This window comes from Onthophagus taurus, chromosome 2, assembly GCF_036711975.1.
Source record: "Onthophagus taurus isolate NC chromosome 2, IU_Otau_3.0, whole genome shotgun sequence".
Taxonomy (NCBI): domain Eukaryota; kingdom Metazoa; phylum Arthropoda; class Insecta; order Coleoptera; family Scarabaeidae; genus Onthophagus; species Onthophagus taurus.
The window spans coordinates 25,271,504-25,287,912 of record NC_091967.1 but is presented as its reverse complement, the minus strand read 5'-3'; the positions used below and the strand labels follow the sequence as shown (position 1 = coordinate 25,287,912).

General features: G+C 34.6%; 2 protein-coding genes across 2 annotated transcripts in view; both read left to right on the top strand.

Moving 5' to 3' along the window:
* Positions 1 to 16,409, top strand: part of LOC111417883 (argus) — a 397,290-nt gene that overhangs the window by 206,139 nt on the left and 174,742 nt on the right. Inside the window, exon 4 of the mRNA XM_071194566.1 lies at positions 4,006 to 4,054. The gene's annotated coding sequence lies outside the window, so the exon portion shown is untranslated. The remainder of the gene's footprint in view (positions 1 to 4,005; positions 4,055 to 16,409) is intronic.
* LOC139429080 (uncharacterized) overlaps positions 1 to 16,409 on the top strand; it is a 516,749-nt gene that overhangs the window by 379,288 nt on the left and 121,052 nt on the right. The window lies entirely within an intron of this gene.

Below are 16,409 nucleotides of genomic sequence, written 5' to 3'. Positions count from 1 at the left end.
CATATGCGATTAATATCTGTACAAATGTTTGAGCACTATTGAGCTAGTAGTTTTTGAATAATCCTAGTTACCAGTTACCAAAATGCCGTTTGGAGAGGAAAACGCGATTTAAGTTTTTATAACTATTGTGTTCTGGAAACTTTAAAATACAAATATTTACAGTTAACTTGCTATTGCAGGACCAAACAGGGACCTTTCTTACAGGTCGTACATATCATCCAAGAATGCTCTTTTGTCTCTGTGGTGCGTTTTTTAGGTTTCTTGTGAAATTGGGCGAACGTATTCTTGCTTGGCTAAAGCAAATCTCGTTGCGGCTGTGCGTTTGTAATTCTGTTTTTGGCCAACTTTTACTTTCGTCACATCTTTAATCTTAAAAATGAGTAAAAATTCATTATTAAAGATTATAACAGCGAAAAAGTTGTTATCGTTTTAAAATGTAAATGTTTCACAGTAAAATTCCAGATTATTTTGTGATTCTGCACCAAAATAACGTTCGAGCAGCTCATCATAGGATAAATCTAGATAAATTGGATTTAATTTATCCAAAAGCTGTATACTCAGCGGTGGACTTGAGTAACGGAAACTGTCAAGTGTGTCGGCGACCTCCGCTTTACGCTACTTACAATAAATTGTCTTCGCCTTCTGGAGCTTTGATGTTATGGTGTTTCATCTGTGGAACTTTTATGATAGTACTCTGCCCAAATTTGTTTGTTCATACCTTTCACAAATTCGTAATGTCTTTGGATAACTAAGCCATAATACCTTGTAATTCATAAATACTTTTCTGTAAACAAATTTTGTTTAAAAGTCAACAATATATAACAAAGATTGGTATAAAATACAACAGAATACACAAGCTCGCTTTTTAAAGTTTCATACGCTATATCTTCCGAAATAATGCGAATTTTTAAATATACTTTTACACATATACTCTACACGGCATATAATACAAAATAATACAAAATAAAACAAAAAGGTTTGAATTTTTTTGATCCTCTAGACCGGATCAATAATACAAAAAAAGTGAAATAAGTTAACACTTAATTGTGGACATTAAGTGAAGAAAATAATTAACTCAAGATTAAAATAAATACGAAAATAGTACGATTCAATCAGTCTGATACGAATCTGTAGTCTCTAATGTAATATTCCCTAATCCATAATACTCTAACATTTGACGTATTTAAGTCAATACATCATTAATAGTGTTGCAGCTATGCCTACATAATTAAATTTACTATTCAACGGTTACACAACTATACAGTGCGCGTCAAATGTAACTCTACTCAGCTAATTTAAAAACGGTTCGAGATATCGATTTGTTCTGTTCTAAGAGATAATATATATATAAAAGATAATATATAGATAATATATAAGAGAAAATAAGAAATCGTTGTAGTATATTAAATCTTTATTAAATTTGTAACAGAGTTTAAATTAATATGTTTATTTAATAAAACACTGTAGAATGGGTGCAGTTGACAAAAAGGTTTTCAATTTCTCGAAAGCGCAATCTTGTGCAGATTCCCATTTCCACTCAGCATTCTTCCTGGTAAGCTCAGTGATAGGTTTCATGATTCCGGTACAACCAGGGATGAACTTACAAAATCACGAAACTGTTTGAAGGAATGTTAGGAGTTCACGAACATTTTTCGGTTTTGGTATTTTAATAATTGCGGCAATCTTGTCCATGTTTGGTTTTGTACCTTTAGGCGTAATAATGTGTCCTAAGTATTTTACCTCTGGAGCCATAAAAGTACATTTTTCTCGATTTACGTGTAACTTGAACATCTTCAGCTTTTCAAATATCCTTCTCAAGTCGTTTAGATGTTTTTCAAAGGTTTTCCTTCATCCTTTGAAAGGTTGAAGGTGCATTTCTTAATCCAAAAGGCATGCATTCAGCTTCCGGTAGTCGACACATACACGATATTGATCAGATTTGTTTGCCTTTGGCACCAATACAACTGGTGAAGCATAGGCGGAATCCGACTCTTCAATGATGTCATCCTCAATCATCGGCTGGATTGCCTTTTCTAAGAATTTTCTCTTTGGTTCTGCCAATCGGTACGGAGGTACGGCTATAGGAATATCGTTGGCAAGCCTTATGCAATGCTCTGTATACGGAGTTGGTTCTGAACTTGGCGAGAACATTTCGACATTTTCATGTAGTAATTGGTTCAATTGCGATTTTTGATCAGAATCGAGAGTAGAACATTCATCAACATTCAAGCTCACATCAATCGTATTTTCAACTTGAGGGGTGATTACTTCCATACATTCTTTCTTGTAGAAGTCATGTTTTCTTTCAGGCTTATGTGTAAAGTACCATTGTCGTTGGGAGATATCAATGACAATGTTTGCGGTTTCAATAAAATCAGCACCGAGTAACATGTTGCTGTTACTGTGTTCAGGAATAGCGAGCAATTCTAATGAAAACGAATGACCTTCTATAACAATCGAGGTATTGAAAATCTTTGCTTGAACAGACTGTTCTTGACCATTGGCGAATTTCATTTTCAGGAATTCGGTACGAAACGGTAATTGATCTTTGAGAAGTAACTGGTACAGTTGTGTACCTGCTAAGCTTCTTTTGTGCTTTAAAATGTTTTGTATTGCATCATTATGCCTCAATGCGTTCTTCAGATACGATATTTAAAATTTGCTTTAAAATGATGTTGATTTTTTCATTTGTAAACAACTTTTTACAAACGACAACCTCAAGTTGTACTTTGATAATGTAAACTGATTTTGATCTCTTCTAATATGTTACCATTACAACATTCAAAAGTGTAAATCCTTAGTATATAGGTTCCAGCAATCAATATGCCATTTTTAGTTGTATATGGAGTTGCTATTTTGCGATGTCTACATTATTAGAATTTAGATCGTGGAATATAACAGAGAAACGAGCTCCGTAGGTACCGCCTGTCTTTTGTTGAGGCGCATTTGAGCTTCACCAAGATAGATTTGCCAAGCTATAGAATCATCCAACTTTGTACCACTTATTATGGGAAACTCCATTTAGTATCTTTTAACTTTGCGTAAATGATGTAATAAAGCATTGTGAATAAAGTAAAGATACTGAAAGACTTTAAACATAATTCTAGTTATAATGGAATTTTTTTTTGTTAAATTGATTTTGCGTTATCATTTAGTGACATAGTGCAAGTAGTACCCTACGTTGGCATTGTAAGAATTAATGGAAACGCTCGAATTCGACGTGAGGTGGCGCAACCTTTATCCGGATCTGCAGCTTACCTCAGTTGCATAGAGTCGGATCTGGGTAGAGCTGCACAATAGAGCCGCTACGAGATGGTGTTTGCGTAGGAGCTCAGCCTCGGCATGGCCAAAGTACATTTAACAACTACAAAAGATTATGAGGGAATAAGTTCGGGTTTATTCGTTCTCGGAGTTTGAACTCGGCGAATCTTAATTTCTTGGAGGATTAAACGCAACCATTTATAAGAACTTCTTAACCGACCTTTTCAACTTTTAGTTCATAGAACACACACAGAATACTATAAAGTTATATTATGTTTCTCATCATCATCATCGTAGAGTTTTCTATTAGTTTTTATTGAATTAAAATTTTCGGTTACAAGTTTATGGAGTGGAGGAGAATAATTAATCCAAATCTCTCTTTCGGGATTAGATTGATATTGGCAAATATAGACATACACCAAACACAAATACCAATTCTGGTGGTAATATTCAAAGCGGCCACTAAAGCCGCACGCACTCAGGTATTAGCGGCATTTCATTCGCGATAATTGAATAATTAATTGTCAGGCAGAGGGTAATTTTCTATTGAGGGTGAAATGTTTTCGGTCGGAACAGCTAATGTTATTATTTAATTAATGGGTTTAATACTCAATAAGCTAAACCTCAAATAAAGGGATACGTTACAATTAAGAGGTTGAATTATTATATTAAACTTTAATTCTGATGAATGTATACAAATTAGAGTGTGATTTCTCTTACTTAATTTATTCCTTTTTGTTTTAGGATTTTCATGAAGTCTCTTGTGTGTAACATCTCAATGCCTATGACAACAGTAAGTATTAATGAAACAATTATTTTGGTTAAGTAGAAGTTAAAAATTTTCAATGAAGCAATATGTGAATGACGGGAACATGTGCTTCTGACTCCGTAATTGGAAATTAGTGATTTTGGACGCACAACAAAGCAACGCAGCTCGAAAACGATAATAGCCGAACGGATTCCGCAATTTTGCCAGATTGGCGTCCGGAATAACTCGCCGCCCGTTTCCCGGCGAGTCATAATAGCTTTTGTCGAAGCCGCCCCGGTTTCGCTCATATTTACAAACAAAAATAGCAAAACAAAAGATGTATAAAAACGCGCGGTTTCGTTCTTGTTAATAGGAAAACCGCAAATCTGCGTATACGTTTGGCTGACCAGAATCAAATCAACCGCCGCTAATGCGGAAGGCCAACTGTAAAATTTTAAACATTTTCCGCCTAACGCCCGAGGGACTAAAATTAATCCCCTATCCGTAAAATTTAAACCGAATATCGAGGGGAGCTCAACAAAAACAGACCGTTTCTTGAAGTCAAATTGGATTTAGATAACGGCCAAATAGTATAAAAGTCCTTCATATTCCAAACGAGGTAATGCGGGGAATAAAGAAATTTGATTTAAGCTATTCATAGGATTTTAAATCAAATTTTCTATGTCTGAAAACGTCTTGTTTATTGAAAGTAGACAAAATGAAATATTTTTGTTGGCTTATATTTTTTATTAAGCTTTTTAATGGGATCTTGCTGTGACAGAACGTAACAACTAAGTAGTGTTTTTTTATATTTACATTGTTATTCAACCTACTTCGCTTTTGTTTATTACAACTAAAACTCAACCTTAAAACACCCCAGTAAACAAAAACGAAGTTTTACAAAACAATAACTTAAATTCTAACAACTAGTTTATATTTAAATCCTTCAAATTTAACTCTTTCTAATGGCTTAGTAAAAAAGTCTGCTAAATTATCTTCACTATTACAATGGATTATTTGGATATATTACAATGGAACGTCGATATGTTTACTTCGCCTGTTTAAGATTCCATTATTGATCAAGTCTATAGCACTTCTATTGTCTATCAGCATTGTTGTTTGTATTTCTTCAAAAATCAACTCTTCCATAAAACTCTTGATATGTAGTAACTCCTTACAGCATTCGGCCACCGCCTCTGCGGTTGATAACGCAACGATTGGCTGTTTTCTCGTTGTCCAACTAGTCATGCAAAATTACTGGAAATTTAAGAAAATGTAATTTTACCGTAATATTACCGATAATATTATTGGTAACATTACCAGTACCAGGTATAAATTTTAGATATACATAGGTACTGTATCTCTTTTTAACGTTCATTTATTAAATAAAATAATTTTAAGTCGTAATTTGTAATTTTAAATATATTTCGAGAGAATAGAACAAAATATGTCTATACATATAATAAGAAGCATGTAACAAAATTGTCATTTTTTATTCAGTGCTGAAAGTGGTAGATTACCTTCATATTCATCGTTTAATTATCGTCCCTATTTTCTTCTGCACTTTCTTTCTCTTGACCTGTTTTCTTACTCATTAATTGTGGTTGGGTGATATATATGTGAGTTTACCAGCTCTTTCAACGGTCAGTCGATTTCTTCTTTGACTGTGAATAAATCCTTGTCTATAAGTAAAGTTCTAAATTCTAAAATTTTATTGATTATACCAACGTGCTGAAAGTTCTTTCCGTAGCTGCTGGCAAGTTTAATATATCCGAAGCTAGTGAGCTCAAGCTTTTACTGCAACAGATTCCTGACCACGTAACTCCATTTAATTTTTCACTAGAGATGACCAAGTCTTTTGCAAAGAAACCGCTTCTCACATTGTATATTCGGCAAGTTCTGTTCTGGAGTTAAATATCGTCCTCTATTTGCTGGTTCCAGTAAATTAGCAGTTATATGTATCGGTTTTATCAATTTATTCATTTTTGACATTAAAATACCTTTAATTGTATCCTGCTCATCTTGAAGTATCGATGTTGATAATAATTGTCGTGATATAGCAGCTTCTATTTCCAAAAAGGCATCAAAAACTTTTGATATTGTAGGAGCATTTGCTTCAAAATATTTAATCCAAGTCCCTAGGTATTCCCCGATTTTCTTGATATTACAGACATCATAGAGCAATTGTAACTGAACTGAGCCGATGTTGAACTGTATTTAGAGGGTTACCTTACGGGTAATATTACGGTAACTTAGCAGGCAATATTACTTAAATTACTGGTAATGTTACCGCGGTAATATTACTTTTTACATCACTATGTCCAACTGTTCGGTTCTAAGTTTAACATTATTACATAACCACTAACACTTTTGCGCCTATCTGTACAATTTGCATAGTCACTATCTGAAAATGTTTGCAGTTTTAAATTTCTTATTACAGTTCCACGCGTAGATTCGATTCCAAAATCCTTGTTTGTATGTAAATATTTTAATATCCTTTTTACATTAGTTACGTCACATCTTTTTGTATTTTTAACATATCTAGTAGCAAAGTTTACAGCGAAAGTTATGTTTGTTCTGGTTTTATTAGTTAAGTATAGTGAACTGCCTACTGCTTCTTGATATGGAAAGTCTTTGTTTATCTCTTGATTATCAATTATCACTACGTTTTACATCACTTAGACTTAATGGTATTTTCGTTTTTTTTACTGTTGTCAATTTTAAATGGTTCAAACACTATTTTTATATTGTCCTTTTGATAAAGTTTTAACGAGTCTTCATTTAATTTTATGTTTTATCCAAGAAATGTTTTTGGTTGTTCCCACAGTTTTATTTTAAAATAGTTTTTCAGTTTGTTTATTAAATTGTCGTGTTTTTTTTATCTTTTGATATAATAAATCCATCGTCCACGTATATGGCTAATAACGTATATGTTTCGTTTTCAGCTCTTTCAATCCAATACTTTCTAAAGCATCAGTAAATATCTTGTTCCATCTTTCGGGTGTTTGTCTTAATCCCTATAGCGCCTTTTTCAATTTACAGACTTGTTCTTCTAAATTGTTATATCCCTGTGGTATCTTCATGTAGATATCTTCTTTCAGTTTGCCATACAGCAAAGCCGTTTTTATATCAAATTTTGTTATTTTATATGCTTCTGCAGCTGCTGTTGCTAATATTATTCTAATACAGCTCATATTTGCTACTGGACTGAATAACTCTTCTATGTGTTCTTGTGGTTGTTCAAAACCTCTTACCACTAATCTGGCTTCATAAGTTTCGTCGTCCTTGATCTTGAATACCCATTTCTTACTCAATACTTTTTGTCCCTTAATTTCTTCGCTTTCCATACTTTTTCTACTTCAATGACTTCTTATTCTCTTATTATGACTCTTATTCTATTGCATCTAGACATTTTTTCTTGTCTTCATCATTTATTGCTTCATCAAATGTAAAATACTTAGTCTTTGAACTTTATAGGTGGTTTTCTTGTTCTTTGTCCCCTTCTATTATGATTTTCTTCATCTTCCTTCTCTCTATCTTCTTCATCTTATTGTTCCTGAGTTGTTTCGTTTTTTTTTTCATTTGTTCATCAATTTCATTCTTCATTTGATTAACTTCTTGATCTAATCTTAATTCAACTTGCTCAGGTATATCTTCTGGTATTCTTGTTTTTCATTATCCCAGAATCTATAACCATTTAACGCATAGCCTACATTTCTGCTTTTTTCATCTAATTGCTTTAAGTATCCTAATACTTTTGCATATGCTTCACATCCAAATATTTATAATCCAGATAAATCAGGTTTCTTATTGTTCCAGATTTCATAAGGAGTTTTCGTTATAGCTTCACTTGGGCTTCTATTCAGTATATAAGCAGATGTTCTCACTCTTCCCAGAATGATTGTTTTAATCCAGAGTCAAAAATTAATGATCTGGCTTTATCCATAATTGTTCGATTTAAACGTTCAACCTTTCCATTTAATTGTGGTGTGTATACTGTATTTTCCATTATAATACCTTTCTCGTACCTTTCTCGTAATCTCGTCTGTTTTGCTTTCAGACACACTTTACAAAATGTTTCACTTATCAAATCCTTCTTGCTCATATTTATTCCTGTAACCATGTTCTCGTAGATTAATTTCTTTGAATTATTAATATTAATATGTGCATATTTCAAGTTTAGCATTGTGGCCTAAAAATCGATGATTTTTTTTTAATCGATAGGAAATGAGTTAAAACAGGCACTAATAATAATAGAAAAGTGCGGAAAAGTGTAGAACTTACCGAAAAATCACTTTAAAGTTTCGATGTATCACAGTTTAGCCATATTTTTAGGCCACAATGCTATTCTTGAAATATGCCACAGTTTTAAACAAATATTCCGATTTTAATTTTATTTAGGTTTAGAATTGAGTTGAGATTTGACGTCATTGAATGATTGAAGACATTTTCTCGACTTTTAACAGACAACGTACACATCAACACGTTAACGTCGTATACAGTTTATAACTTCATAAAGTTGCTGACGGTTCGATACTTATAACTTAACCGTTATTGTACGACTAAAGCAGCGGCGAACGCAAACGCAAGTTTACCTTTATTTCGGCACGTAATATAATTAAAGGTCGCTATCAGTTTTAGACGGGCCGCGTACGTTACCTGTCGCCGTAATTAACTTTATTAATGCATTATCACGTAATTTCTGCACGCCGCGTGTTTCTCAGGCACCCCTATTCCTTCCGGGCAAACAAGAGAATTCACTATAACGCTTGGATATTCCTCCCGGGATCCAAGGATAACGCTCGTTATTATATTACAGCGTGTCAGCGAAACGGCCAACGTACTGTCCACATTTTTAACGTCATTATCAACGGGTCGTGATGCTGTTATATCTTCGTGATGTTCAGAGCTTTATACCTCGGTAGATAAAATTTCTTTCGGTTGGGGGTTATGGCTAAGAAACGAAGTTATGAAGCGTGAATTGAGATATTGAATCTCTATGTCTGTGAATACATAAAATAACACTAAGTTTATTATTTACCGCCCGAAGTCTATAAGAATAATACTTCGAAAGTCAAATTAATTTCTTCATACTATTGAAAACTCTTATCCACTGTAGGTATCTACTCGCGATCTCAATCCATCAACGTAATTTAATTTTGGGAAAAGCCCACGAAGAAAAGAACGAAGCGGACAAGAAGAAGATTTCGTATCGTCGTCGCTTTTCGCCAGAATATTGTTCTTCGTCTGTAAAGTAATTTGTCGGTATTCAGGTCGAAGGGCTTTGTGCATCGCGACGACACGCGAGTTGATCAAGAGATACGAGAGGACGTACCCTGCGTGCAAAAAACCGCGCCCCCTCGAGTAAATTACTCGAGTTCCGTTGTTTTACAAAGAAATTTCCAATTCTGTGAAATTTATTTTGGCCCGCAACAGCAATTGCTCGCCGCCGACCATAAATCGTATAAAGCTATTTTAGCAAAAAGCGCCTTCTTCTGCTTGCTTTTTTATGGTAAGTGTTAAGACCCTCCATTCAATTAAAACAATTGGACCAAACCCATGTAGCGGTCGGTTGAACCTCGGACGGAAACATAAAGCACAGAAAATATTCTAACAATGAATCTTTTTATAACTTACGTCCTTATCATTATGTTGCAAGAATTATACACCATTAAGCGCTCATCCATATTTGTCACTATGTTCATTTACATTAAGTTATACTACACTTCAAACACCTATGTGGGTAACATCAGACGATTCCGGCAAAGTGATTTATACCCCGGAGTCCAGATCAAGACTGATCTGGACTTCCGATTCATTGTCAAGGTCATGGTATTGAGATATCCCTTCTACCCAGTTAATGAAGTTCGTGTTGGTCCCTTTTATGGTTTTATTTTACAACATTGAAAGATGTTACAAGAATTTACTGGTAGTTATCCCAGTTTATGTTCTTAAACTTCTCCTACAGCGCCGTAGTGAATAGATTACATGAGGCTCATACCGAATTTGTTATCTTCAATAGAGAACATTTGAGAAAACGCTTGGAAGAAGATTCAAGAAATAATCGTAGAACACTGTATTACTTCTGCGCTATTTAAGTAACTAAATTTTAGGCAAATGATTAATAATGTACAATACCACGTCATTAAATCCGCCATTTAATACTTTGGGATAGATACACATTCAAACATTACAACCGATATTCATAGACATTACAGCAATTAAGACTTGAATACAATTGAACACATTTGGACAACATTAAACGACGTGCTTGCCAACTATCTAGTCCCGGAAAAAAAACATCATAAAAGTTAAAAAGGCGAAACCCGGAGGTGAGATAGAGGGGTTCTGGAACGCTACAGAAGCGAAATCATACTATCTTTTATAGCTGTAACCCATTTGAACAAACACAGGGTACAGGCTTTCTTATAAAGAATAGAATAAATAGAGATTTCAAGGCATACATCCTAAATATGCGCGTTGAGACTCAAAGGAAGTTTCTTTCCTAATAATAGTATCATATACACCATACTACCATGAAAGAAAACGAAGAGGATGGAAAGCAAACATTTAACAAAGAACTAGCATCTGACAATCACTTGTGCTTAAAAAACAAAGTTTATTTCCATCTTCGCTCGGATATGCGGGATCATAATCAGAGGTTAATGCTCGACACCAGATTGTACTGCCTGAACGGCAGTCTTAGATCGAAAACGAAAATTATCTGGTTCAGGCAGATATTTACATGTTCACAGAAGGATCAATCCGGAAGGGGTCGGAGCAGGAGTATACTGCCAGACACCTCGTATTAAGCAAGCTTACAGCCTGGGTACGTACTGTACTGTATTCCACGCGGAAGTATTTGCTATTGACATGTATGCTAAAATTCTTCTTGAGAGAGGGGTGAAGAACATGAGAGTATGACTTTTCTCAGACAGTCAACCTGCTCTCCAGGCACTGCAAGCCGTGAAACCGGTATCGGCTCTGGTTAATGACTGTAACAAAACATTAAACACACTGAGTTGTGATAACAGAGCTCCTCTGATCTGGGTCCCAGGTCACTCTGGGGTTGCTGGCAATGAAGTGGCAGATGAGCTAGCACGAGAGGGCAGCGTTAAAGCGTTTATGGGACCAGAACCAGCAGTTGGTGTATCATTTGCGATGGCCAAACACAGGATTGGACAGTGGGCTGAAGAGAGACTTCGCCTACTGTGGACGAGTTCTCCTGGAATGAGACATGCTAAAGTGTTTATTAAAATCGCTAATGTCAAACCCGGGTATATTTTAGGACTTATAGGCAGCAACATTAAAGTTCTAATAGGTGCCTTTACACTGCCGATTAAAAGCTCACCTCAACTTGTTGGGTCTAGCTGGCGTTGTTGAATGCCGACTATGTGCGGAGGAAGTGGAGGTGGTTGAGCATGTTTTATGCCACTGCTCTGCTGTTAATCGTATCAGATTCTCGATTTTTCGCAATTTATCTCCCCAAAGAATCTAAATGACTTTTCACCGAGCAAGGTATTAATGTTCGTTAAGAGCATTGGACTGCACGGTGAAATTTGAAAACGTTATCTATCGGAGTACAATAGATCCTTAGGGTCGCGGTGCAAGGTTGCATTCTCAAATTCAAACGCAATACAATTTGCGCTAAAAAATGCACCACAATATGTTGAGAAGATGGCTGGGCGATTTGTGAAACATATTTATTTAGTTGTCGTCAACAAAAGAATATCTCTCAGGACTATCAAAAGTAAAATATCTAAAATACTGGGACACGTGGTGAAGAGATTCTAGAAGCAGTTTTACCGCCATGTTACCTTGGAACCGTTCAAATCCTCTACTCTGACTCAAGAACATTATTTACAGCGGAAGCAAAACACACAGAAAATAAGTTCTTGCAGTTGTATATGCAGTAACTCCAGCAATGACGACTAACGAGGTGAAAAACCAAACCGGAAGAATTTGATGTTTCTGTAAAATTCAAAAACTCATATCACGTATATCCTATTTCATATTAAATTTAATCAGTTAATATCATGTCCATAAAGAGTGTTAATTCGATAATTTCACGACAAAGACCACCTCTTCTACAATTGGGGAAAAATGTTTCCACGTACATTGATGAAAATCGAAAACGGCCAACGCAGTCCACAAGCATTCGTCTTGGCAAGCTTCGTCGGATATTCGCTGGCTTTGTCCATCAGCTAAATTCGTCTGCCATACTTTTTTGTCTACCTCAATACTATTCAATAAAGAACAAAATACAAATTTCTTTTAAAAATTGATTTCAAATTGAAACAATGGAAAATGACGTAACACTCGATTCATTTTTACATTACTCATGTGTAAAAATACACCAAAACACTGCATTTAGTAATTCTTTCTTGAAGGATTTAGATTCCTGGACAACTAACAAACAATTTTACATCTGAGAAATGAGAGGTGATTAGATTTGATTGTAATCTGAATCAAAACTTGTTAGCACGTTCAACCCCAGATGTTTGATTTTCCTTTGATTTTCCTGTCCCATATTCTTGAACAAATGGTACTTTTTTTAGGACAACTGACAAAGTAATTGCATTGTAGTTGGTTTCATCCACAACTTTCTGGAGAAAATGATCAGTCAGGAAATGATGGAAATATAAAGTGGTGTTTTCTCTTGAGGGAATACGCAGTTCTTCGCTTTTAGCATACAGATGTTTTACCAATCTTCTGCAATACAACTTAGGTTGCCAAATATCATTTGTATTAAGCACTACCATTTTCTTATTGCTAACAATTTGTTGCTATCTTGTTTTTACATGCTCAACATCTACGTGATCCTCTTGTTCTGATACTTCATTAATTATTCTATTTTACATGTTAATTTTTCTGATCACGTTCGTTTCCACCTTGGGAACGACTTCCCATTAGTACACCATCCAAATTATTTTGCGAGATATCGCATTTTCTTTAGATTGTAATATGGCTTGGTACTGTCCCCCTGGTAGGTACGTTAAGAAGTGTTAAAGTAACTATACCCGCATGCCGAAAAACATCCACGTAAATTCCTTTGATGTAATCCTAAACACAAACAGAAATGCACAAACTTACTATGCTGGCAGGCAAATAAGGCATTTTCCAGATGTTTCAGGAAGCATCCGTGCGAATTGCCGAAATAATCTAGGCGATTGCCGGCGCCGTGCAATATAATGTTGAACCAATACTTGCGGTAGTAGAGAACATAGCCGACTGATGTGAACAAACATCGAATGTACCTACGCAATAGCTACAAGGAAACTTTCCACAAATGTAATGAAAATGTATGAATAAAAATTTACTCAATTATTTACAAAATTTATGCCAAGAGTTCGTCTGATGAAAAGAGCTGTAAGCTTTGCCGCTTATATTATTAAGGTCTTATCTGGCAGTTTATATAATGAAAATACCATCAGTAATGATAAGACCCAATTCATTTTAAATCAAAAATACAGAACTATGTTCACATGGGCACGAAGGAAAGTTGATTTATACGGTATTATAGTAACACTGACAACATACAGTGACTTTCACTTAAGATGCAATATACAAAAATATATTTCCATAGAAACCAGGGCGTACCTACCTACTTTGTCCCACATAAAATGCAACATGTCAATATAATTTGACATTACTAACACTAGACCTAGAACTACAAATATTCCGTTTAGCCGTGCGTCTCTTAAGATGGCTAAACCTGAATGTTTCTAGTTCTAGGTCTAATTATTTTTCTAGTGACAGTGATAGGTAGCGCTAGTTAGTATAAGATATCACTATGTTGCATATTTTTATTGCACTAAAACTAGAAGTAACACTAGACGTAGAACTAGAAAGATTCGGGTTTAGGCGTACGCCTGAGGATGCACTTAGATACTTTCTAGTTTCTAGTTCAGTGTTAGTTCTAGTTTTGATTGTGACTTAGCGTTAGATTGTGGTATATTTTTATTGAACGAAAAGTAGAACTAACACTAAATCTAGAACCAGAAACATTCGAGTTAAGGCTCTTAAGACGGCCGAAAACTCAGGGTTAAGATAAGGACGTTACTTTTTTCAAAGCAAAATCTTTCCTTTGCTAAACTACCCAATGCCTGTACTATTAAGCTATATTGCATTTTATGTGGGACAGTGCTAGTGCATAGTAGCTTCGTAACTATGGTAACTGCATTAATTGATTAAATACTACAAAAATATTTGCGAAATCAAATACATATTACCTAACAATAATAAAATAATGATTCTGTTTTCTTCTTGAAACAATAATTTGTAAATCAGAACCCTATCAATACAAGCTTTCAAATAATACTTTGCCGAAAATAAAAAATCAAAAAGGGAGTTGTCTCTGTGAGGTCAGTTGTAATAACATTGATATCTCAATGTTGTAATATCAATTCGTACATACCAGTTAGCCCACATAGAACTAACAAAAACACTTTCCACAAAGATACAGAAATGTAAATTTGAACTACCGTCGTTGAGCCGAGTTCAATAAATCACAGAGAGAGTTAGAATTCCTGAAATTCTTTATCTAAAACAGATAATGATATATCTAGTTAAGATATCTTTATAATTTCTGTGGTTCTTTGAGTGTAATAAATAATTAATTAGTTATAACCGTTTAATGAATTGTTTAAATTTTAATAGAAGTTGTGTTTAAAAAGAACTGTATAAATAGCAAAACTTCCGAAATAATTTGTGACGATTCCGTACACTATACCCGTGAACATCACTCGGTAAACCTCTCCACATTGTACATAGAACATAGATTCCAGCAGGTACAATGAAGGAAATGTTAAAATCCGGTTAATAACAAAGGCTTTCCGTTATAATAGACTTGTGTGGTCTATTATAAATGGACAGCTCGTCACTGCATACGCAAAACCCTACAACAACCCGAATCACCGCACCACGCCGAGAATTAACATCATATTAATGATTGGCGTATATGATATAACAAGGTTAAATACGCTGACCTCACCACAAATATTGACACGTTTTCATTGATATTATGCAACATAAATAGCTCAGCAAGTTTTAATATCTTTAAATTCAAATTGTTGATGTGGTATTATCTACTGAAAGTATTATTAACGGGCTACTGATAACATTAGATCATTTATATAGGTATAGCGAGGATGTGGCGCAGACCCTTGCTCGAAATGATAATAAGAAGAGTTTAGTCCTGACGGGTTGCCAGGTATTTTTTTAGATAGCACCGAACTTGCTAAACTGCTCTTCATTATCTTTAGTCCCTCAACGGCTCAGTCTTTCCATTAGAGTGGAAGAAAGCGTATGTACTTTCCATCTATAAGAGTAGAAGTAGAAATTGTGTTTCAAATTACCGCCCTATTTCTATTCTTCCTATTTTATCTAAGGGTTTTGAAAAAATTGGTTATGATAAAATATACCGTTCAATACAACTCTTTATTATGCAGCAGTAACATGGTTTTCTTCGTGGCCGATCTGTAGAATCCAATCTCGTATCTTATATAAATTACATTCAAACTTGTCTGAATGAAAATCACCAGGTCGACGCTTTTTACACTCATTTCAGTAAAGCCTTTAACAAGCTGCATTATGGGGTACTCCTGACCAAATTACAAACATTTTACTTGACTTATTAAACTTGGTTATTAATGTGGTTGGCGTCTTATATCTCTGATCGATGCCAGGCTGTAAAAATTAATAATTACATATCTAACTTTATTCCGGTCACTTCTGGAGTGCCTCAGGGTAGTCACTATGAGTGCTTTCACCATAGTAACTTTTTGCTATATGCCGATGATTGCAAAATATTTTCCAAGGGTGAATCTTCTTCTGATTGCGAAAAACTTCAAATGGATCTTAATCGTTTGCAAACCTACTGTACTAATAATTATCTCTTTCTGTTATTCTTATATCACGTAGAGGAACTTATCAATAAGGCAAATAGGAGCTTAGGTTTCATTATTAGAATGTCAAATTCATCAATCTACAGTGCATCAAATCTTTGTACATGGCTTATGTGAACAGCATTCTTAATTTTGCTTCAGTTGTATGGAATCCTGCGTATGTTCGAGTTCAATCTGGCTTGTATTATTAATTAGGAACACTATTTTTTGTGTTATACCTAGAATCTAGAGTTATTTATTTTGCTAGGATACTAGGTTTTTATGATGTATTGATCTGTTATTAATTATTTGATTTCTTTTCTTCTTTTGTTGTGTATGAATTCTTTTAGTGGATACTATTGTGGGGGAAATCCTGTTAGTATCCCGAATAAATAAATAAATAGTAGATATTAATTATAAATTCAGTAGATATGAATTAGGAACATTTGAGTTGCAGCGATCCCTGAACAAAAATTCTCTAGATATATTCTTTAGATATGTTTAGAAGGTTGTTA